The following is a 26,520-nucleotide window of genomic DNA, read 5'->3' as shown; positions in this document are numbered from 1 at the left end:
ATGCTGGATACGAGCCATGGCTGATGACACCCATCAAAAATGCACACACACCTGAGCAAGAATTCCATAATGGGGCACACGCACAAACACAAAATGTAATCGAGCATGTGTTTGTGGTGCTAAAGTCATGGTTCCAGTGCATGGACACATCTGGTGAGCCTTGCAGTACTCACCAACTACATGTACCCAAATTGTCATGGTATGTGCCATGCTACACAATATGATCCTGTGAAAACAGCTGCAGTAGGAACAGCATGGGGCTGGGCCAAACAGCCCCCCACCATTGCCAAGGCCATCACAGGCAGAGTGTGACTCGGAGGAGGAACAACCTGAGCCTGCCCCAGTAGGCAGAAGGAGGTGTGCCCACTATGCCTTGGCCTTGGCAAAGAGGCAATGCATAGCACATACACTGGCTCAGTAGGAACCCTGGAAATGATACCTCTCTCTGACTCACACATAAAATAAAAGGGATGCCTAACTTGACACTACCTGTTTTCAAACATGTATAGGGAGTGTACTATATGCATCTGACATAGCCAGCCCTGCAGCACCACCTGAGGCATGATTGCCATGTTTTAAGCAATATAAAGCAGTGCTAAGCAGCTTTTACCACTGTTTAGCATATTTAAGCACAATTGTGCAGAGCTGCACACCACGCAAACTAGTGCAACGTTGAGCAACATTGGGCAACGTTGGGCAACGTTGGGCAATGTTGGGCAAAGTCAGGCAAAGTCGAGCAAAGTCGGGTAAACACGCTCACACCTGCTTTACTGTTCCTTTACCAGTTAGGTCTGCCCAGCAGGAAAATAAAAAGCAGTGACAGGGCTCAAACTCAGGATATTGTGCACTATAGTTACAGTACTGAACCACTATGCCATGACAGCATTTCACTAGCACAGACACAGCAGGACAATTGCAGACTAACACAAACACAAACAAATGCTGTAGCATGCCCTCTGAACTTCACCCCAGGCCTATGCAGACAGATAACAGCAGGCCAGGCAGTGTGATGTGGGTTGGGTAGGCTATGAAGTCACAAACTAATATATGTGAATTTGGAAGCTAAGATCTGTAGTACAGTAGTATGCCTCAAGCCAGTATGATAGGCAACAGTACAGACTGAAATGGAGTACCTGACATAGCAGTGCAGGCCTAGAAAATGTGTATAAGTGTCAGGTTAACCCCTCATCCTATGTACACCCACAGTAACAATCAGGTCTGCCCCCTGGGTAGAAATGTACAAATAATAGCTGTCCCTCCTGTATGTAGAAATGTTGTTAAGTCTATGCAAAGTGACTCATGGAAGACCTGCAGGCACAGCGTGCTTCCTGTCGATGTACAACACAAAAGTGAGCCCTGAAGTAAAAACCAGCTTGATTTTTCACACACATATAGTATATATGTCCATACTGGGCATGCTCACACACTTAAACAAATTTAGCAAATTTTAGTCAGCAACATACTAAAAGGTCATACTGGGCATGCTCACACACTTAAATAAACGAAGCAAATGTCAGTCAACAACATACTGAAAGGTCATACTGGGCATGCTCATGCACTTAGGCCATGTCTGAGTACAGTAGTGGGCCACACATATCTTGCAGTTGCAGTTCTTACCTCAGAAACTTGTCAGTATTCACCAGTCCTGCCTTGCGCACACAGTGATATGAAAACAGACCCATATAATATATTGAACTCCTGTCATAATCAAACTATGTACTACAAGTACTTAAGTTATTGAAAGAAAGTGAAAATTCAAAGAAGATCAATAAATCTCCGATCAGTATCATCAATAAACAATGAGCACAACTAATACTTTCCAATCCATGCTCTGGCAAAAATATTGTCAAAGAGTCCATAGAGAACCATGAAGCTTTCTTTCACTATGTCATAAATATCAATGAATATTAATATCAATAAAGACCATTAGCGGCCTGAAATACATTCCATACACAGACCGCCTCAAAATGCTCCATCTGTACTCTCTCGCATATCGCCTACTCAGAGGTGATCTCTGCCTAACATACGAAGCTATGTCAGACACAGAGCTGTTGGGCATGCTCCACGTAAAACACTCACAATCCCTCTGCTCTTTGGCCACAAAACCCAGAGTGAAATACAAAAGGAAGGGGTGTATCCATTTACCTTATGGATACCCACACCTTCAGGTTAGTGGCACAGCATGAAGCATTGGAGACCATGCAAGTGCAACTAACATTGGGCAAAGCTGCTTATCAGATTGTAGCCTGCTACAGATCACCTACCTTGTCTCAGGAACCTCAATCAGTATTCCTGAGAACAGTGGAAAATATAAAGGTCCTACCAAACACCATTATATGAGGAGATTACAACTACCCAAACATTGAGTGGGAGAATTACTCATGTACAACGTCCTTTGTCCAATGTTTCCTAGAGTTTAAAAACTCAAACACCCTGGAACAGCTGGTCACCATGCCCACTAGAGGTGAAAACATACTGGACCTGATCATCACCAATATGGGGTACCAGTGTTCCACAACAGAGATAAACCCCTCACTGGTAATACCAGATCATAAAGTAATCACACTGGACATCCACATCCCCCCCAATCAAGGAAACCACTGTGAAGACATTTTCAAAAGCAAATTGCACACTTCCCAAGACCAAAGTGGAAAGTTCCAAAGCCCCCTTGCCATAGGATAATGCTATACAATCTGCCAAATCATTTACAAGTGCATTCTATGAGCATCTACAGGGATGCATGGATCAAGACATCCCAAATAAAACCAAGACACACTCCTCCAAAAATAAGAAACCAATCTGGTGGTCTTTGCCCATAAATAAGCTATACAACAGAAGGAGGAAACAAACACATGATAGAGCAAACTTCACAAAAGAAAAGGCATCACTGATCATTATTAGCAAGAAACAATGATCGCTCATAAAATAATCCAAGGCCAGTTTCTAAAGACAAATTTCCAAGGAATGTAAGAAGAACAACCACAAAGCCTTCGTTAGCTATACGAAACATTTAGGTGGCAACTGTCAAATATGCTGTCAGCTACTGCAAAATGGCAAAAGATACACTGAACCAACTGACATTGCCCACATCCTGGCGGACAAGTTCAGTGCAAACCCCCCCCCCCATCACTCCCAAAAGGACCTGTGTCGATCCCAGAAGAATGTAGAGCTCCAGACTTTGTGCACATGCAGGTAAAAACAGCCCTCTCCAAAGCTAAGAACTCAGCATCAATGGGACTGGATGGTGTCCCAGGCTGTGGCTTACACCAGCCCCAAAAAGAACTACACCCTCACCTACATTCACTGTCCAGACTCAACCTTACCTCAGGCTATGTACCCAAAGAATGGCATACAGCAACAGTCATCCTGCTCCACAAAGGGTTGCCACAACAGACCCTGGAAACTATTGCCCTATAGGCCTACTCAGCCTAGTCTGCAAAGCTATGGAGCAAATTATCATGGAATCCATAAACAGAGATGTTGAGAACCTCCAGACACTGGACTCTACCCACCTTGGCTTTGTTAAAGGCAGATCCTGCCTCCTAAACCTAGTTGACTTCTTTGAAACAGTTACCAAGGACATAGATAGAGGTGAAAGTAGTCCACACAGCCCACCTGGACCTCACTTAGCCATTTCAACACCCTTCCCAACTCTGGCATCATGGACAAGCTTATGAGCTTGAACATTAACAGCTATGTCACAGGATGGGTGGCCAAATGGCTCACAGATCAAACACACATGTTCAGAGTTGCGGGTGCCATGTCAGACTCTAAACCAGTCACAAATGGCATCCCGCAGGTCTTGGTCCTGGGACCCCACCTGTTCAGTAGATACTGCTCAGAGGTACAGGCAAGCACAGGAGGAGTATGGCTGAACAAGTTTGTAGATGACTGCTAACTGGTCCATAATTGACTCTGCAGCTGACACAGACATCCTCCAGAAGGGTCTTACAGAGACAGATACCTGGTGTCAAAACAATGTCCTCAAGCAGAATGCCAAAGAATGTATAGTCATCCCCTTTGGATAAAACAAAGTGCACACAAAGTACCACATAGGTAGTAATCTAGTATGTATGGAGAATGTAATTATGGCCCTGGGGACCCAGGTAGATAGTAAACTCTCCTTTGATGATCACATTGCCAAAGTGTTTAGAAATTCCTTCTATGCAGCCCACCTAATGCCACTTAATATAACCCACTTTTTCTAGTCTGATGATGCCACCATCCTACAAATATACCCATGGAAATGAGAGCACCCATTAATGTGTATAGTGTGTCGTGTAAATGCGTAGTGCTCTAGTATCAAAAAGTAGTTAGGTAGGGGTTTGAATCCTGCACTTGACAACTGTATGTGTGTGCATGTATCTCCTTGGAGAGGAGCAACCTTTTTGGAGACTACTACAACACCTTAAAAGTGGTATACTTATCTTTGTCAAGTCTGATGATGTCACCATCCTACAAATATATCTGTGGAAAAACAAATTCCCAGTAATATGTATAGCATGTCGTGTAAATGCGTACTGCGCTAGTTTTATAAAGTAGTTAGGTAGGGGTTTGAATCCTGTACTTAACAACTGCATGAGAGTGTGTGTGTGGGTGTATCTCCTTGGAAAAGAGCAACCTTTTTGGAGACTACTACAACACCTTAAAATTGGTATACTTATCTTTGTCAAGTCTGATGATGTCATCATCCTACAAATATACCTGTGGAAAGGAAAACTTCCAGTAATGTGCATAGTACATTGTGTTAATGTGTACTGCTCTATTATCAAAAAGTAGTTAGGTAGGGGTTTGAATACTGCACTTGGTGTGTGTGTGTGTGACACTGTTGGTCAATGTGTTGTGGGTTTTGCTTTTACTACTGCATGACATATCACTATGACAACAGTATGTGCATTGCACATGTCAGGTAGCTGTGTGGCAAATACATATAAGTACATGTGACCTCAATTGTTTCATAGGTGGGAACCCTGCTTTCTCCATGAACACATCTGTCATCTTTGCCAGAGTGTGCTGCCGCTTTCCAGACCTTAGGACACATCTGTATGCTTGTGACAAGCCCAGCCACAACAGTGATCCCTGGCCTGGGTCATCCGTGTCACACACACTCATTACGGTTTCTTTTGAATAGTGTGAGTGAGGGTTTATGCCTGAGGTATATTTTAGACCTGTTCAAATGCAGCAAAGTCTGTCAATGATGGCTATTCATTATAGGTGTACAACAACCTTTGTGGATATTCATGCAGACCCCTTACTGCTTATGTGATCCAACGAGAGATTTCAAAATACCTTTGGAAATGTGATTACCAAAGGAGAGATGATGTAACACTTGGCTGCATGTACACATTGGTACCTGTTTAACATGTTGGAGGCTACTACCTATGTGGTACTGTGGGGGTACTATGTTTTGTAAAGGTGGATGACTATGCTTTAGTTGGCTTATAGCTTTTCAGCATGGGTTTGACAACAGGTATCTGTTTGTATGATACCCTTGTGGAGGATGTGAGTATCATCAGGAGAATGCATTATAGACCACAGTATGCATTTCCAGACGTGGACGGACATATCCCTACTGTGTTTGCTTGTACCTAAGAAAGCTATATGCCAAACAGGAGTGGTCCCAGAAATGGGTGCAGGTGAATACCACTAGTTACTGGCATAGTATAGTACCTGAAGGATCCCACTCTGGCTAGGCGTATAAATGCCCTAAGGCAGATAGCCTAGTATGAACCTATGAACCTATGAACCAAATGTTACTGTGTGTCCTACATCTGTGTGTCAGTTGTCAAGACATCATCTAATGATTGTTTATGATCAGGCTGTTGAGGTTATGTATACTACCAGAATGCAAACCAATGACAGATAGTAACAGTATCACCCACAGCACAGTGTCAAACCATGTCATACACACATGTGTACCCAAGTTCCAAAATGTGTGTAGTACAATGCATACTGGCCACCAATAGAAACTATGGAGTGTTAACACTGTGTAATACAGGGCATGTCACCCTGCCCATGTGTCCACTATGCACGTACATGCAGACAGTGCACCTCCACCATGTTCACAAATGTACACCTGCAAATCTGTGCTGCACACATCCCACAAGTACTGTCCACTCTCTAACACATGCTGCCAATACTACACACATCAGCCAAGTGGCACATGGGCGGACAATACACTATTGGAATTAACACTGGTGTAAACAATACTACATTGACAATCATAGCTTTAATGCATGATGGCTGTTCAGCTACACCTTCAAGGATATCATTACACTTTACTGCTGACAACATGCTAACATTGCTATACTGCTATAAAGTCACCCTGTGCATCAGCACAATGTTAGCCTGTTCCTGCATCAATGTTACAGATGACAGGAGGTGGCACAGGTTTCATCATATGCACAGGGTGTGTTGTTGGTTTGCAGTGGCCTACATTGTGCCATACAATCGACATGTGTGTGTGTGTGTGTGTGTGTGTGTGTGTGTGTGTGTGTGTGTGTGTGTGTGTGTGAGGGCCAAGAGTACTGCTATGGGCCAATGTTGATGTAATGTGTGTGGGTATGTGTTAGCCCTAGGTGTCTGGTTTATGTGTGTGTCTGCATGCACACAGTTCCACCATGTGGCTGCCATACATGGGGATTTGTGGAACAGCCACAGACTGTACCTGCCAGGCTTTACAGATCACTGTCTCTGGCCACGGATATGGTACCTGTGCCTGGCAGGGGTGCTACTGACAGTATCAGGTACTAAGCCAGACAGGGTACTATCCTCAGAGGTAGACATTTGTACACTGGACCCAGGTCCCTGCTGGGACTGGCCAGAGCCACGTGCATGTAGTCTTCTAGGATGGTCTATGGACAGCCCACCCCCAACATTGCTGGGGCTGGTACTGGCACTATGGGAGCGGCTGTGACTTGAGGGACGTCCACGGTGACTGCCAGCTGCTGATGTTGCTGGCATATGTCCACATCGACATCTCAACTGTCCCGCACTGACCTGACACATGGACATGACATTGTGGAGGACATCTAATGTCTCACCCCAACATGTATAAGTGACCTCAGTGTAATTATGGATGGCACCTGCTAGGTCATGGATACTGTCATTTAAAGTGGTGTTATGTGCCCTCTGTGCCCTTAGTCCCTGTCTGGTGTACCGTTCCATACGTGCCTGTGTCTCCATGACAGCCTGGAACATGCCTGAGGTTGTAAGACCTGTGGCACATCTGCCAGGGGAATGATGACCAGCAGTGCTCTGACGAAAACCCCTGGACATCTGCCTATGTGGTACCATTCCAGACTTCTGGGTATGGCTGCTGTGTCGGGATGCATGTGCCATAGATACCACACTGTCCTGGCCAATGCCAACTGTACACTGTCCCTCAGCTAAGGGCATTGGTGATGGATGTATTAGCAGTAGGACTGTGTGCATGGATGGAGTGGACACTTGTGTACTGTTGATTGGTGGCACAAAGACAGACCCTGGCAAACATGCCTGTGCCTCAACACACCTATCCTCATTATCACTATTTGTGTCAGTGACATCAGGTTCCCTGCTGCAGTGAACCAGCCCAACCTTAGCACCTATGAGAGGAAGACAGGAAACAAACTTTACGACCTGTACATGATGTCGGAACACAAACACACATGAACAGATGCACACATGCACACATGCACAAATGAACACATGCACACATGTACACATGCACACATGCACACATGCACACAAATACACTCCTCGCTAAAGCAGACAAACACACACACACACACACACACACACACACACACACACACACACACACACACACACACACACACACACACACACACCACCAGCAATCCAGAACATACGCAATAGCAGTTGATGGTGGGGTACAGTATCACAAGCCAATCAGTCATATCACACGTGTCAGCATGCAGGACGTGTGTTGCTCAACAGCATGCAGTGCGAGTGTAGACAGTCCAAGATAATAACAGTATACATGGCTTTGATGCATGTGTGTTGTTGTTCAGTGATTGGCCTCACCCTGGAATGCAATGTTTACATGGACATAACATTGCTGTGCAAGTATTAAAAGTTCTTCAATGTCCTGTGCACCACCACTCACAGGTATACATACCATGCCTGGATGTGTATCTGTGTGTCACATAGATATCCATTTCTGATTAGAGCATCTGTGTCTTTAGCAGATAATTGTGAACACAGGTTTAGCTCATGCATGCTATGTATACACACAGGATGAGTGGTGCATGTATACCTGATGGAATACCATTGCTCAACATAGCCATTGTACAGTGGTTATGGTGAGTGTAGAACATATTGTGGACATGCCAGTGTCAGCCAAGACATGGCATGCTACAACACAACCGCAACATTAAACATCACACATACCCAATGTGTGTCATGTGACCTATACACTCAATAGCATTACAAGACATATATGTGTCACTTTAAGCAAATGGTGATTGCTATGCATATTGTGTATAGGTGCATATGTTTGCACATATACAACATTAAGGTGTATAGCAATGAATGTTATGTGTAGTACTGTGGTTACTGTAACTGGATGGGGTGTACTACCATGAGACATCATCATGCAGCATCATGTGGTCACTCAAGGCTAGTAATGTGTGCCAGACCGGCACCTATCATGCTGTACCTGAACTGCAGTACCATGGCTACATTCACCATTTCACAGCCAGTTGTTACATGGGTTTGTAAGGTGCCCAATTGGGAGCATTGCCTAACATGAATGTGTTATGTGTTGAAGAGTGTCGCACCACCCCATGATAGGCCTCTACCCCTCAGGTATATTATGTGTGCTGTGTGGATGGCATTTGGGATACTGGAGTGTGACCTTACAGAGGGTGTCTGAATACACCATGTGTAGTATATTAACGTGTACTGCGTATGACAAAGTTGTGTATGTTGTGTGCATGCGTATCGACTCTGCCTATCCAATGTCCACTATAGTGTAGCCACAACTGTTTGGAATGCTCTGTGTATTGCATGTGTTTGAGGCAGCTACTCACATTACTGAGATGTGCATAGTCTCACAGCAAACATGCACAGCATGCATTATGCGTAGGTGTGTTACATGTGTACATGGCCTACACCTCACCTATGACATGCACATTTTATTTGCAATATTAAATGTAGACCACACTCACCAGCATGGGTCTGCTGCCTTGCTGTCACACCAGAGGGACCTACAAGGATATGAGACAGTTTGTCAGTGGCAACAACTGTGGCATTGCTACTGTGCGTTTGCTGTCTTACAGTAGTACAACTGTTGACAGTCACAGGCCTACAGATTATGTTCCAATTATCAGTATTGCACAACACCAGGCTTCACATCTTCTAACTACACAGTACACATCTCACATATGCATGATCTACCAATAGAGGTAACAGTAGTCCACAGATAAGCCATGTTACCTGCATGCTCTGTGTGAACTTGCTGGGTGGCTCCGGCCTCCATGACGATACATGTGTGCTGTTGTTGTTGTTGGCCAGGAGCCACCAGGCTCAGGAGCAGCTCCTCCACTCTGGTGAGGGGGGCATGGATGGTAACCCTACCAACTGTGGCAAGCTGTTGTCTACGGACATCAGACACACGCTGCCGGACATGTCTAAGTAAATCACTGCAGTGATGGCGTACCTCCTCATATGTCCAGTTATGCATGCCTATGTCATTTACCCTATGGACAATGCCTTGCCACAGTGCAGTCCACTCATGCTGGTCCTGGCTGGTTCTTGAGAAAAGCAGGGTGTAGTGCTGAACCAGACTGGTTATTACTTCATCCTCAGCTGGACTATAGGTTGGGTTGCGATGGTGGGCCATGACCTTAGTAGACAATGAAACAATATATGTGAGCAAGTCATGTGGCACACTTAACATTCTAAAGTACAGATATCACTGAACTGCCATATATAGCAACCTATTGGCTGTCAGAGGATACACACTTTCAATACACATATCAGTGCTCAACCCACAACTGCCTGACACTGCCTGGCATGCTCTATATATTAAACCATGTTCTGCACAGCAACAAAGAGAAACCAGTATGTAAGACTATACAACAGTACATGGCAGACTGTATGCAACACAATGCACCACCTAGCCACAGGAGGTATATATCAGGCTAATGCATAAAGAAATATGTCATCCATTGCATTGATTGTAAAGTCCAGTTACAGTATTACCAGTATACCACACTAGTTGTTGATGGCAAACCCCTGCCTAACATATGTGCACATTCATAAATATAGGTGGCATACTGCTGTAGTAGACTATGCATGTTGCTAGATACGCACTTATATCCTGTAACACACACATGACTGAGGGCATGTTACAGGCATACCCACGCACACATCAGACATACATACAAGACACAAAAGTATGGCAACCCAGATGAACTTTACCTGTGTACCATACAGTACTGTGTGTCAGTACTTACAAAACCTTATGCCTGAGGTATGTAATCTGTGAGGACTACAGGGAACACACAAAACAGTGGTTCCAAGCAATGTGGACATACAACATACTGTGCTGTTTAGGCCTACAGCTTCAGGTAGTACTACAGTTCATACGGGATTTGGATTCACCAGCAGTACCAATCAATAAGCATACATGTACTGCTTTAGCCTACAATGGCACACTCCAGTCAAGACCAAGGGACTACGTCAGACCGTATGCCATACTGCTTTTTCTGCCTAGCAATAGCATACACATCTTTTGCTGGGATCAGAGCTAGGACACAAAATACCATGACAGAAACAGTTTCCCACTAAGCTATCACACATATACACACCTTTGACACATTCACCATTATACTCAGTCAACCTCACATAGCAATTATTGCAACAAGTACATGTGAGTGTGTATCGGTTCATAGGTAGGTAATAGGCTATTGGCCCTAGGGCCTATAGAAGTCTAGCAATATGGTGCCCTGGCCTTTGACACCCATGTAATTTAATTTCATGTGCCCCTGTCAAGCAGAGCCACAGAGGTGATTCCCGGGGTGTATTTCCTATCTCTCATCCAATCATCAGAATTATTCATGACGACTGCTAATGAGGAGCTTTGTTTGCTATTGATAAGTAGTTTGTTCCAGAGTATGGGATGTCTCTGAGATAGGAATCTATCCCTCCAGCATGTTCTGTTTATTGAGGTGACAAGGTTTAGGTCCCTAGAGCATGTAGCTCATAGGGATTGTGATCTGTTTATGTGGAGCATGTCCAACAGCTCTGGGCTTGACATAGCTTTGTATGTTAGGCAGAGGTCACCTCTGGGTAGGCAGTATGCGACACAGTCTAGCTGTGGTTTTGTGAGATGATCTGCATAGAGCATCTGTTTGAGGCTGGTAATACTCTTTGTGAGGTATGTCTGTGGCCTTTCCAGTTGCTGTAGATGTCTTGTGAGGTACATACTAAAAGGAGCATTGTACTCTATAATGGGTTTTATGAGTGATGAGTAGAGGGGAACACTGATCTCTTTTTTCCCTGGATGACACACCTTTTGTGATGAGGTGCACCATGTAGACATATTACATGACTAGTGTGGCACTGTGATTATTAAAGGGGAGACTACTGTCCACCTGTGTCCCATGGTCTCTTATCACACTTTTGGTGTTAAGTAGACTACCACCTATGTGGTAGTTCATGGGTACAGAGTTTTACCAAAAGGGATGCCAATGTATTTTCGACATTGAGCTTGAGGTCATGGCTTTGTCACCAGGCATCTGTCGCAGTAAATATGACCCTCTCTCTCTCTCTCTCTCTATATATATATATATATATATATATATATATATATATATATATATATATATATATATATATATATACACATACATGTAAACATCCATTGGTGTACATATAGATATACATATAGGCACATATACAGTCCACCTTAAATGGTGGGAATATCAATTATGCAAAGGTTGTGAGGTATACAGTTATGTAATAATATTGCACAATCTTGTGCAAAATGCATTGAAAGTGTTTTCAGCCCGTGTAGCTTTAGCAGGCCTCACTGGCTGCAACACTGCAAACCTAACAAATCACACCCACAGCATTTAACCACCACAAATCATATACCAGCACTGTATGCTGTCTTGTTGGCCACACACTACAACCTACATACAAATATGCACATAACAACCTTTACCAACATATATATGCTCACCCTTCACAAACAGTTGCAGTATGTCCCTTGCTCTATGCACATGTACAGATGCTAATATATCTGTCACAGATATATCTCTCCATGTGTGCCATACACACACAAGGTCCACACTGTTGTAAGTCCCTGGACCTCACGGCTGACATGTTGGGCCTTGCTGCAACATGAACAGGTGTCACATGTGAGCACACAGTAATATTAGACGGTGTATATATAGCTGCAAATGCTAGATTAGCATACTAGCCTGGTACAGCACTTGCCAATGCTAAGCTACACGTTAATATGACTACCATGCATGTGTTACTCTGTCACATCCATGTTTATATAGCTGTATGTGCTACTCACCCAAACAGCCATTGTCCACACTACTGTACAGAACACAGATAACATGGATCAGATGTTTGACATTTAATGCTGAGCTACATATGTCACTGCTATGTCCCACTGCACACAGCAGCACACTGATTTGTCCATGGAAGTAGTTATGCAGGGCATCTGTGCATAGATGCATACTGCTGCCACATATGGATGTTTTAAAGCATGTAGAGTACTCTTCAAAAACATCTACGACATGTCAGTAAATGCATATCTGTTACATACCTTTCCTTTGTATGTATTGGTAGTATTAAGTTCCGTGTGTCTTTTTTTTCTGTTAATGTTGATGTGTGTGTGTGTCTGTCTGTCTGTCTCTCTCTCTCTCTCTGTCTCTCTCTCTCTCTCAATAGCTGCAGTGGAATGATTGTGTGTGTGGCCAGCAAGTACAGCCTGCTTTCATAGGTATCTGCACATGTGCATGTGATGGCCTCTGCACAAATTGGTGGCCACCATTCAGTAATTGCATGCAGCCTGCTGTGTGGTAATTGCAGTACTCACTGTCATAGCAACCCAATGCTATAAATTGCTAAGTCAGGTAGGCATAGCCCTTTTAGCTTTCCAAAGTGGGACCCATGCTTGTTTGCTGTGGACACCGTTGTTAGTCAGAAGGTTGGTATAGTTCTTATATCTGAAGCTAGGGGTGTAGCCAGTGATTTAAATGTTGTACTCATACCTGAATATTGCCACTTCCAGTACACAGTTGTCAGTGTAGAATTGTACTCACCACTACAAATGCTAACACAAGATACACGGGAGTATGTGGTTTCTTTTCTACTTATACAATTAACTGCCATACATAAGTAGTTATTGAGATGTAGTCATTTGGCAAGTGAACTGTTTGTAAACTGCTATACTGTGAATATTAATGTACTCACTTCTGCACAGTTTGTGCTTTTTTATTGTTGACATTAGCACAGGATGCTCAAGAAAACTGGACAATTCCAGTACTGAGTATACCTATCTACATCCTTGGTAGACCCTGAACACACAGGTATATTGTACATTTGGGTGGGGATGCAGACATAAAGATAGCATTATGTATTATTGTGTGAATGTTATCTTGCTGGACTTAAAGGGTTGCTGTGTACCTGTTAGTTTAGCAAGGCAAGCAGTCTGTCTGCATAGATCCCAACTGCGGACCTATCCAGATGGTAGCCAGACGTTAGGCTGTTATTCTCTGTCTGTGCAACGCACAGGTCTTTTTGGCACTGGTACAACAGCATTGTTACAGTCGTTTGCTACCAGTACATGGCGACATCCTTTGGTATTTCAGTGTTGTACTCCTGCATAAGGGTATGCTTGTGGAACTCCTTTCAAAGCTATTTGCACAGTGTGTAACAGCAGAAAAGCTGATATGCCTGTGTGTTTCTGCCTCGGCCAGGCCTCTGAAACACTGAGGTACATATTTAACAGAGTGAGGTAAAGGTAGGTAAAAGTGAGGTACACCTTCAAAATATTAGAGACAGTAAGTGGAGACTTTGAGAGAACCAGTGCATATGGATTACTACACCTTTTCTGAAGTACAAGCAGTGTCTAACTCTGACATATTGTCATTATTCATTAGGTGTAATACCCCACCTTTCTGCCTAACATCAGTACTTTTCAGGGAATTCAGAGGGACACAGCTAACATATGTTTCAAAATCAGGGGCATCCCTGAAATGTAGTCACAGTTTGGATGTATGTCCCCTGCCCTAATCAGATATACCACTGTTTGTCCTGCTATGATACTGTGTGGGGGTTGTAAAGTGCTGCTGTAACATTATTTCCTGCTAGAGTGGCTGGTTCTCTTATCACAGTCATGTAATGCAATTCCAGAACAACTGCTGGTAAAGTTCCACAGAACAGGTTTTGTTTTATGGCATTCCTATTTTTCCATTACATTCACTCATTCTGATGCATGATATATCTATTTCAGCAACAACATGCAGTATGTCTACTGTGGCTTAGTGGTACTTCATGCAGTCTAGTGTGTCCAAGGTCTGGGGTTCGAGACTGACAGAGGTGTTTTATTTTTCTGCTGAGCAGAACAAGGGCCCTCACATGCAGGATGACTAAGGCACTTTTAAGCAGTTTTAAGCAGGTTTGCGTGAAGGTTAGCAATACTTAGCTAAGCGCACACAAGCGCACACTCGTGCAAACCCGCTAACTACTGCTTAAAGGTGCTTACTCCTGCTAACCCTCGTGCTCATTTCTTTGAAAGAAAAGAAAATGGGGAGATAGGAAAGTGATGAAAAATGGGCACAAGGAGGGAAAGACAGTAGGGAGAACAGCTCGGGATGTGCAAAATGGGTGTAGGGAAGGACCATAGCTGCCCATTTATTTTACAGCAACAGCTGTGCATATGCAATACTTTTGGAGGGAAATATGAAACCTTCCACCCCTAAGAAAGGGGTGAGGATAACAAAGTATGTTGTACTACCAATTAAATATCAGTTTATGTGTCCAACGGACATGTGTGCAAAATGGGTAGCTATGTATGGGGTGTAGTTATTTTTTGGGAGCAGATTGCTCTTTTTTTTTTTTTTTCAGGTGAGAGTGGAATGTGGGGTAGGGGAAGTAGGTATATTTGGGGAGGTAGGTTGGGGAGTTAAACAGACAAGACAAACAAGATGCATACAGGGGCAGAATATGACCCATGTGATGGTTGAACACCATTGACGGGGAAGGATGTTTGGAAATCGCAAGCCCATGAGCCCACAGATGGCAACAGTGGTACTGAGATCCACACTAATGGGCAGTCAGCACTGCACCTTCACAGCCCAGAGGGCGGCTGTGCCGGGGGCTGCGTAGGAGGGGCAGGCTCAACCATGAGTCGCCCAACTCATGCCTCAAGCTGGCGTAGAGGATCAGTGACAGAACGCTCGATTTCCCTACGCACCACAGCCCGGACCATTCGGAGGGTGATAGGTGGCCCTCCTCCACCCACGCTTGCACGGGGGGGGGACGAGCCCCATCCCCTGCAGTGCTTCCACCCAAAGGTGGCACAGGGATAATGGAGGAGGAGGTCCCAGGATGGGTACCAGACCTGCTAGTGCCAGGTGCCATCGCCAGCTGAGGTGGGACAGGTGGGTCCGCTGGGACCGGCCTTCCCATACGTTCTATGTTTAGGAGGATTTAATGAAAATATGGGTTAGTAACAGTCAACAGCATTCACAATTAGTTATAACAGCATGCAGAAGTATTCCCATTAACCCAACACACCAGAGTTCCAACAGTTGAACAGCAAGCATGACACATGCATATATAGAACAACAGTGGACATTACAACAGCATGCAGGTTTAATTGATGGCAACTGGCCACCAATATTGTGGCATTTGAACAGGGCACATGCATTGAAATAAATGCACATATTTATAAACCAATAGGACATGTGTCCCAACAAATGTTTTGAGATTAGACATACCCATTGAGGTGTGGAATTGCATTTTTACGCACGTACAGTAGGGTGGAAAATGATAGCTCCATTAACAACTTATATATCATTCTAGTTTACACTACATTCCTATTAACTGCAGTTATATGTCCCCTACATGTACTATTACACTACCCAATTGTCTTTAAATTGGGAAATGGGTTTTGTTAAATCTTTATATACATGGGCTGTATCTGACATACAAACTGTCCGGGATGCAGATGTTACTGCTACATATTTTGTGAGTTGCTCAGACACACTTCTGCTGAGATGGTACACTGACAGCTCTACTTTCCTATACTTATCTAGATATGTTTAGGTGAAATTATCAGTTATATGTTAACAGCTCCCTACATTTCTAACAGCACAATGACATTTCTGGGGAACACAATACCAAGCTACTCATGTGCCAGATTTACCTGAACATGCTGTGCTTGAACCAACAGTTGAGGACTGTAAATATGCTTAAAAGCTACTGGCACTCCCTTCATCCACTTTATATGGGCCTACCCAACTGTGTGTTAACAGAGCTTAATACAACAGTACTATTTCTATAATGCAGGAGTACAACAACATATCAAAGAAAAGGACACAGACACACTCCATGAATTATACCTTTATTAAAGACTTATAACACTTTTCTAGATGCTTTCTCATTTATTTTATATAACAGTACATGTAGAATAATTATTAGAGAATTATTATACCTTTATTTATTGCGTTAAAACACTTTTTTCAGGTTCTCTCATTTATTTTACATAACAGTACAAGCTGAATAATTACTAACCTGCCTGGTGGTGCAGCCTTAGCAGCCTATCTGCATAGGCTTGCTGATTCGCAGCACAGACACCTGCAGCTGTGAAGTAAATGAAGTGATATTGAGACATACTTTTCCATAATATAGACTACAATAGCAATTCTTACATACTTCATTCCATGGCTACCTACTCAGTAGTGGGGCATTTTCCATCCCACGGGCCTCCTGTATCCACTGGTTCAGTCAGTCCTCCTTGCGTCTCTTCAGGTCTGAGTAGTGGTGTCTGACCTGCTCACCAGTCTGAGGGACACCTGTGGCACTGGTGAGATCATGAGCTACATGGTTCCAGGCTTCCGCTTTGTATTGGGTGCCCTGAAACTGGCCCTGCAGGAGTCTCTCCTCATGATTATGGATGAGGAGCCAAACCATTACTTTTGACTCCTCAATGCCCCAATGTTGTGCTTGAAATCGGGAGCCCTCTCCAACACCAACCATGCTGACTGCAGATGGGAGCTACAACCAGTTATGGCAAGTATTCCTGCCTATGGAGTTTAAATATGCCTCATTTCCCGCACTTATCTGTGATTGGCAGGTTTTGAAAAAACTCATCCAAAAGCACACTTGCTTAGCAATGGGTAAACTTCCATTGATATGCATGTGTGTGTTGAAAGTGCATGCATATGCAAAGCTGTCATGGCTTAGTGGTTCAGTACTGTGATTATGGTGCACAGTATCCCGGGTTCGAGGCCTGTCATTGCTTTTTATTTTACTACTAGCCAGACCGGCTAGGAGGTGTGGCTGTGTTTAGCCGACTTTGCTCAACTTTGCCCAATGTTGCTCTACATTGCTCTACAGTGCTCTACGTTGCTTAACGTTGCCCGACGTTGCACTAGTTAGCGCGGTGTGCAGCTACGCGCAAACATGTTTTGTTTGTGCTAGTTGGCATGATGCACAGCTATGCACAAAGCCAATGTGCTAGTTAAAACAGTGCTAAACTATGTGCAGTTATACTTAAATGTGCTTAATACTGCTAAACTTTTCTTAGCAGTGCTTCACATTGCTTAAGATACGTTACTTATGCATTCATCAGTATGCATAACCATTTCACCTTCTTATACATATATATAAAATTTCGTTCACTACTACATAGGCCATTTCAATGCTTTTTACTAAAATTTAAAAGATAAATGTCAGGAATTATTTTTATATACAGATTTCCAACAGAAAATAGAAAGGGGAGTGATGGGACTCGAACCGGGAATGCCTCCTCTTTGTGCGAAGACTCTACCACTACGCTATTGTTATTTGGCTTAATTGCCATATAAGTTTCTTATTATCCTCTTCAATGTCTAAACTGCTAACTGTAGCTAAGTAATGGGCAAACCCGCACAAACACGCGCAAATACAGGCAGCTATATCGGGAATAATAAAAAAATAAAAAGTTTTACATTTTATAATTGTACAGGGGTTTAGAATGTGGGGGAGTGTAGTGTTGGGTATTTACACATTTGAGCGGACTCGCTCATGTCAGTTGACATTTCCCAATTGAGACACTTGCAGGGGCGTGGATTTTTGGACTACTCGGCAGTCCGACAGGCCCCCTGCACTCATGCATGCTCTGTGTTAGCCTTAGAGTTGAGGCAGCACGCCCTCATGAATATGCATGACGCGCTGACGTCTTACTCTTAGACTGCAGTTTCTGTGTAAGACTTACTTAGTCTTACATGGAAGGTTAGTGAATCCTGGGGTATGTGTATCTTAAGGTCATAAGAAAAATGTTTTTGCAGTTCTGTGATGGTTTGAAGGCATGGAAACATTGACAGGATTATTCCAGGCAATGAACAAATAGCCACTGACACAAGCATGAATACAGTTTGGCCTGACAGTATGGTTCTCAGTGGTAGTTGGTGTACATCAGAGCTCATTTCTGAGGCCACTGCTGCTCATACTGGTGATGGACTACATTAGCATGTAGGTCAAGAAAAGTTATCACAAACATATTGTAATGCACTACACATATACTCTGAACTGAATCTTCTGCAAATGACAGGAAACTAAAATGTAAGACTGAAGGTACATGGGACTGAGTGCAGATAAGACAAGGAAATGGTATAAAAGGTTAACAATGACCTGAGCCATAACTCCCTGGACTACATGAAAAGAGACATGGAAAAGCTCTATGATCACGTAGCCCAGGTCGGTATGACCCTGGCCCTGAGTAGCATCCTGCCCTCACCAAGAATGATGCCACGGTATAAAGAAAAACTTCTCAATTTCAACAATTGGCTAAGTTTCTGGTGTAATTCAAAGGGGATCCAGTGTCTGTCCCCTTGGGATGACATGCTCGACAAGCCACGCTGTTTCACTAGAGACAGCTTTCAAATACTAGCCAAGGCTCTTGCCACCCCCATAATGCCTTTTTTAGGTAAGGCTCAAAAGACAAACCCACCACTGTAAATAGCACAAGTAACAAAAACTGAGGGTAATGCTACTCAATGCCAGAAGTCTAAACCTCAAAATGCATGCACTCGAGGCTCTCCTCAGTATGGAGAAAATTAATATATGTGCAGTAACAGAAACCTGATTTAAGGCTCCAGAGAGCACCCCAGCACTACCAGGCTACAACTCATACCATACATTTCGGCCACAGAACCCAAACCGAAATACAAAAGGTGGGGGTGTATCCATATTCATGAAGGCTACCCACACCTCCAGGTTAGTGCACAGCACAACGTTTCAGAGATCATCCACGTGCAACTAACAATGGGCAAAACTGCAACGCAAATTGTAACTTGCTACAGATCACACACCATGTCCCAGGACCCCCATTTCGCATTTCTGGAAACACTGGGAAACATAAAGGTCCTACCAAACACCCTAATATTATATGATTTCAATTACCCAAACATTAACTGGGAGAACTACTCAAGTACTAACTCCTTTGCCCAATATTTCCTAGAATTTATAAACTCAAATGCCCTGGATCAACTGGTCAACACTCCCATCAGATATGACAACATATTGGACCTGGTAATCACCAACATGGGCGATCGGTGTTCCACACTGGAGGTTAGATCTGGCCATAAACAAATCACTTTGGATATCCACATTTCGCCCCCACCCCTGGACAAGGAAACCACCATGAAAAACATTTCAAAAGCAAACTTTACGTTACTTGAGACCGAGGTGGAAAGTTTCAAAGCCCCCATGCTGAAGGATAACACTGTCCAAACTGCAAAATCCTTTACTAATGAATTCTATGGGCACCTACAAGAATGCATGGATCGTGTCATCCCAAGCAAAACCAAGACTCACTACTTCAAAAAAAGGAAACCAGTCTGGTGGACTCCTGCCATAAACAAGCTATACAACAGAAGGGGGAAACTAGTACAGCAAAAGAGTAAAATCCCAAGAAGGGAAGACATCCCTGATCTGTATCAGCAAGACACTATGATACCTCATAAAATCATCTAAGCTTTGAAAGAAAAATTGCCAAGGACTCCAAAGATAACCACAAGGCATTCTTTAGCTATGTCAAGAATCTAAGTGGCAATGATCAGATCTGCTCAGAGTTAGTGCAGAATGGCCCAAAATACACTTAACCAACCGATATCGCCAACATCCTGGCAGACAGGTTCAGCGCAAACTTCACCCCACCCTCACCCCCAAAAGGGCCCATAAACATACCAGAAGAATGTAGAGTCCTTGAAATCACAGACACTCAGGTTAAAACAGTCCTCTCCAACTCCAAAAACACAGCATCAATGGGACCGGACTGTGTCCCAGGCTGCGTCCTACATGAGCTCAAAGAAGAACTAACCCCTCACCCAAACACACTGTTCAAACTCAGCCTCTCCACAGGCTACATACCCATAGAGTAGCGCACAGCAATGGTTATTCCACTCCACAAAGGTGGAGCCACAACAGACCCCGGGACCTATCACCCTATAAGCCTGACTAGCTTTGTCTGCAAGGCTATGGAGCGCATCATCATGGAAACCATTAACAGAGACATTGGAAACCTCCAAACATTGGACCCACCCAGTTTGGTTTTGTTAGGGGCAGATCATGCCTCCTAAACCTGGTGGACTTCTTTGAGACAGTTACCAAGGCTATAGACAAGGGAAAGGTGGCACACAGCCTACCTGGACCTCGCTAAGGCTTTCAACACCATTCCCCATTCTGGTATTATAGACAAGCTCACCAGCTTGAACATAAACCCCTACATCACAAGATGGGTTGCCAACTGGCTCACAGACAGAACCCACATAGTGAGAGTTGCAGAAGCTAGGTCCGACTCTAAACCGGTTACAAGTGGCGTTACCCAGGGCTCAGTCCTAGGACCCCTCCTGTTTGGCATATACTTCTCAGAGGTACAGGCAAGCAAAGGAGGACTATGGCTGACCAAGTTCACAGATGACTGCAAAATAGGGGCTATAATTGACTCTCCAGCTGACACAGGCATCCTCCAAAAGGGTCTCACTGAGACAGATACTTGGTGCCAAAATCATGGCCTCAAGCTAAATGCCAAAAAGTGCAAAGTCATCCCCTTTGGAAAAAACAAAGTACCCACAAACTATCACACAGGTGGTAGTCCCCTAAATATGGTAGACATAATAAGGGATCTGGGAACCCAAGTAGACAGTAATCTCACCTTTGATAATCACATTGCCAAAGTGGTTAAAAAAGCCTTCTACGTGGCCCACCTAATCACAAAAGGGTTCACATCCAGATCAAAAGAGGTCATTGTGCCCCTCTAGTCATCATTCATCAGACCCATCATAGAGTACAATTCCCCATTTGGGATGTACCTTACAAGACACCTGCAACAGCTGGAAAGACCACAGAGGTACCACTCCAAGAGGATCACTGGCCTCAAACAGATGCCCTATGCAGCTCAACTGAAGAACCTCCAACTGTACTCGGTTGCATACCGCCTATTCAGAGGTGATCTCTGCTTGACATACAAGGCGATGTCCAACCCAGAATTGATGGACATGCACCACCTAAAGAAAACCTTATCCCCTTGAGCCACATGCTCTAGGGGATCTAAACCTCACCACAACATTAAATAGGACATGCTGGAGGGATAGATTCCTGTCCCAGAGAATTCCCATGCTTTGGAACAAGATTCCAATCTACATTAGGCAGAGCTCCTTGCTAACACTCTTCAAAAGAAACTTTGATGAGTGGATGGGAAACAGTAAGTTTACCCCGGGGATCACTTCAGTGGCTCTGCTGGACAGAGGCACAGGGAACTAATCTAAGGGGGCGGCTAAAGCCAACACATTCTGGCTAGGCATATAAATTACTTCGGGCAGATAGCCTAGTACCTACCTATGAAACTATACATCTATATATCTTGGGGGTGAGGAAAGGAAGTCTGAAATATTAGATCAAAGCCAAAATTAGAAGTGTTCCAGCAAATCTGCACAGAGCGCCAGGTGTAGTGTATGACTGATGAATACTCAAAAAGTCGGAAAGAAAGATTTACAACACAGTTGTGCAACCAGCACTTCTGCATGGTACAGAAACCTGGGCAGTGAAGAAGAATAGTTGAGGAAGGGAAGATGGAGAAAAAAATCCCTGAGTTAGGTGGTAGCATGTATACTTTGGGATATATGAAGAAAACAAGACATCAGAGAGAAAAAGCAAAAGTGGCCTCAAATACAGAGAAGATGAAATAGAATAGAATGCAGTGGCTCAGTTCCATGTGCAGGAAAGCAGAAGACAATTTGGTGAAGAACTGTGAAAGGAAGAAGGCAAGAAGAAAAAAAGACATCTCTGACCAAGAGATGGATGGATTGCAATGGAGAAGACCTGTTCAACTTGAGCATGACAGTCAAAGAAGGTATGAGAGTGGCACTGAATATTTATGAGTTGACAACAGTTCATTTAACACTCCAACCTGATGCAGAAAAAGAATATATCAGGAAAAGAGGGAATATGATGAATTTAATGAATGTTAAAATTATTGGAGGTTATTCATCCAAATCCATGGTATACAGAGATAAAGCCCTGAATATAATGCAGGTGACCTGAGTATATTCAGCAAGTTGAGAGTCTGTAGGAACTGATATGGGAGGATGGGAGAGTTGCTGTCAGTTCACCCACTTGGGGTGATGTACACTAAGAGAACAAGGAGTTGTTCTCATAAAGGACATGCCTGTAAGCATGTAATGTCTGTGTCCATAAATGCATGCATGTGCTTCCTGCATCCATGCATGTAACACAAGATTGCATGCCTTTTAAAGGCAATGCTAGCTCATTTGACAACCACTGGTATACTCCTGATGATGTTGGTGGCTCTCTACCATAGCTGTGCAAGATGATGGATAGGCATTGCATTTTTGCATGCCAGTTTTATGCAGATGGTACATATTGTTCCATATACAGTTTCACTGCCATACTGTCCATGGCTACATCTTCTCTCATTGTGGATATTCACCCGGTCATGTCCAATGTTTTTTTAGCTCCATCATTGAAATCCCTCACCGGGCAAACCACTAAAGTTCCTGCAGTTCAGTGCCATCATGATCCCTTGTAGCCCTTCCATGAACAACATCTAACCAGGCTCATTCATGGTGTTGTGGATTCTGACTTCTTACAGGCACACCACATGGAAAGTTCTCATACATGGTTTCAATGCACTATGTCATCCTTTTGACAGGAAGCCTCATTTTCTGACAATACAGGGCCAAATTGCAAACCTAGATAGCATTTTACTTATGGAATCCCCCCCCCCATAACTGTTTTCCCTCAACCCACTTCCTAGCTATATGCATTGTACATATCTAACAACCACAACCCTTCCTCCTATGTTAAGGTTGCTGTCCAAGGCACTTTGCCCTACTCGATCTGTGCATATGCTCATGATTTTCTAAGCCTACAATTGTAGATTGTGTGAGTATGGCAATGTGTGATGCACAGTATGGTGAAGACACTGTAGGGGAGAGTCTGGATTTATTACTGCATGGAAATGGGTGGATTGCAATGGAGAAGACCTGTTCAACTTGAGCATGACAGTCAAAGAAGGTATGAGAGTGGCACTGAATATTTATGAGTTGACAACAGTTCATTTAACACTGCAACTTGATGCAGAAAAAGAATATATCAGAAAAGGAGGGAAGATGAATTTAATGAATGTTAAAATTATTGGAGGTTATTCATCCAACTCCATGGTATACAGAGATAAAGCCCTGAATATAATGCAGGTGACCTGAGTATATCCAACAAGATGAGAGCCTGTAGGAGCTGATATGGGAGGATGTGTGAGTTGCTGTCGGCTCACCCACTTGGGGTGATGTACACTAGGATAACAAGGAGTTGTTCCCTTAAAGCACACACCTGTAAGCATGTACTTTATGCGTCCATAAATGCATGCATGTGCTTCCTGCATCCATGCATGTAACACAAGATTGCATGCCTTTTAAGGGCAATGCTAGCTCATTTAACAACCACTGGTATACTCCTGATGATGTTGGTTACTCTCCACCATGGCTGTGCAAGATAATGGATAGGCATTGCACTTTTGCATGCCAGCTTTATGCAGATGGTACATATTGTTCCATATACAGTTTCACTGTCCACACTGTCCATGACTGCATCTTTTCTCATTGTGGACATTCGCATGGTCATGTCCAATTTTTTTTAGCTGCACCATTGAAAACCCCCACCGGGCAAACCAATAAAGTTCCTGCAGTTCAGTGCCATCATGATCCCCTGTAGCCCATCCATGAACAACATCTAACCAGACTCATTCATGGTGTTGTGGATGCCGACTTCCTACAGGCACACCACATGGAAAGTTCTCATACATGGTTTGAAGACTGTGTGTGTGTGTGTGTGTGTGTGTGTGTGTGTGTGTGTGTGTGTGTGTGTGTGTGTGTGTGTGTGTGTGTGTGTGTGTGTGTGTGTGTGTGTGTGTGTATGTGTGTGCGTGTGTGTGTGTGTGTGTGTGTGTGTGTGTGTGTGTGTGTGTGTGAACATTGAAAGCAATCAAGTGATCCCTGCCAGAAGCAGTTAGAAGGTCTGTAAACCTCTTGACATAGGTTCATAGGTTCATAGGTTGGTACTAGGCTATCCACCCTAGCCAAAAAGGTTCCCTGACTTTCACCACCCAAGAAAATTATTTTCCTGTGTCCCTGTCAAGCAGTGCCACAGAAGTGATCCATGGGGTGATTTTTTTATTTCCCATCCAGTCATCAAGATTTTTCTTAAAGAGGGCCAATGAGGAGCTTTGTTTGACATGAATGGGTAGTTTGTTCCAGAGTATGGGAAGTCTCTGGGACAGGAATCACAAGCTTACCAATTTGACAGTTACAAATCTGTTTAATGTGGAATTATTCAGATGACTTTTACTACTGCAGAAATCGTGCATATTGAATTGCATTGATGGATGTAATGATAGACATTTGAGAGGCTTTTTATGGTTGAAATGTTCTGAAATAGGCAGTTTTGTCATTATTGGATCATATGATTTGTTTCACTTCTTACTAGAAAAAAAACAAGTGGTGCTGTAGTATACAACGAATATAATTTAATACAATCAGGAAGGTGAATCAAAGAACACATGCATGTGTGCATTGACCTGAAAATGTGTGCAAGGGGCCTATGGTTTGAAAACATCCCAAAGCTAAACTTTATCTGCCACTGGCCAGATTAATTTTCTTGAATGTGGGTTTCAATGCTGTTTCAATGAATGTGAGTTTCAGTGTTGAGAGGTTTATTCTTCATGGTTAGTCTGTTTTCACTGTGACACTGTATGTCAGTTAGTGTTTGTGCTATATATTTTAAGTGAAATCCAAATACCTGTAATCACTGTAGAAGAAAAGAAGAGAATAGTACGCACACTGAGAGGACTGAACAGTGTTTATGTTAACGGGAGAGAAATAGCAAAAATGGGACACTGGAATGTCTGTGGGGGTGTGTGTGTGTGTGTGTGTGTGTGTGTGTGTGTGTGTGTGTGTGTGTGTGTGTGTGTGTGTGTGTGTGTAGGGCCCAAGCCATTACCCTGCCTAGGGCCTCCATTTAACCATGATCCAGATCTGAAGTATACATTTTGTTTCTTCCTCTTGTGTGCGTCCATGTGTCCATACCTACATACATACCTCTCAGCTGTCCAGATTTTCACAGACTGTCCAGATTTTTATCTCATATTTTAAGATATTGTTGGTGTGTTCCTCATAACAGTTTTGTTTTTCTGCCAAATCAGTCAGAATTAAACTCAGAGAATAAAGGCAGACTTTTGAGTTATAAACTTCATACCTTTCAGAAAATTAATGCTAACGAGACACCTGTTATTGTATCAGCTCTGAAATTTATAAGAGCAATATTAATTGTCCCTATCTTTGGGCCTTTTTCACCCCATTATTTATGGCTTTGTCCAAATTTCTTCTGATAACATGTCTTCGCTCAACACATCTGGATAAGCATAAAATAAACAGAGGACAAAGTCTCAAAATAGGAACATGTTTTAAATGATCCTGTTATAAAAATCACAACATTACCTGCACATTAGGATTTGTGTCAACTTGCATTTTCTGAAGCAGAGGTATGAAAGTGTGTGTGTGTGTGTGTGTGTGTGTGTGTGTGTGTGTGTGTGTGTGTGTGTGTGTGTGTGTGTGTGTGTGTGAGAGAGATAGAGAGATCAACCACTGGTAGCAGTAGTAAAGAGGTCTGCATACCTTTCAACCTTTCAGCTAAAGAAATCTAGATAAATAAAATAATATTTTTTAAGCAAATGAAAGTCTGAAACAAATTTATGTCAGAACAAAAGCTCAA

The sequence above is a fragment of the Protopterus annectens genome, chromosome 2.part0 (assembly GCF_019279795.1).
Source record: "Protopterus annectens isolate FY-2018-M chromosome 2.part0, PAN1.0, whole genome shotgun sequence".
In the NCBI taxonomy this organism is placed as follows: domain Eukaryota; kingdom Metazoa; phylum Chordata; order Ceratodontiformes; family Protopteridae; genus Protopterus; species Protopterus annectens.
This window is presented reverse-complemented; position numbering follows the sequence as displayed.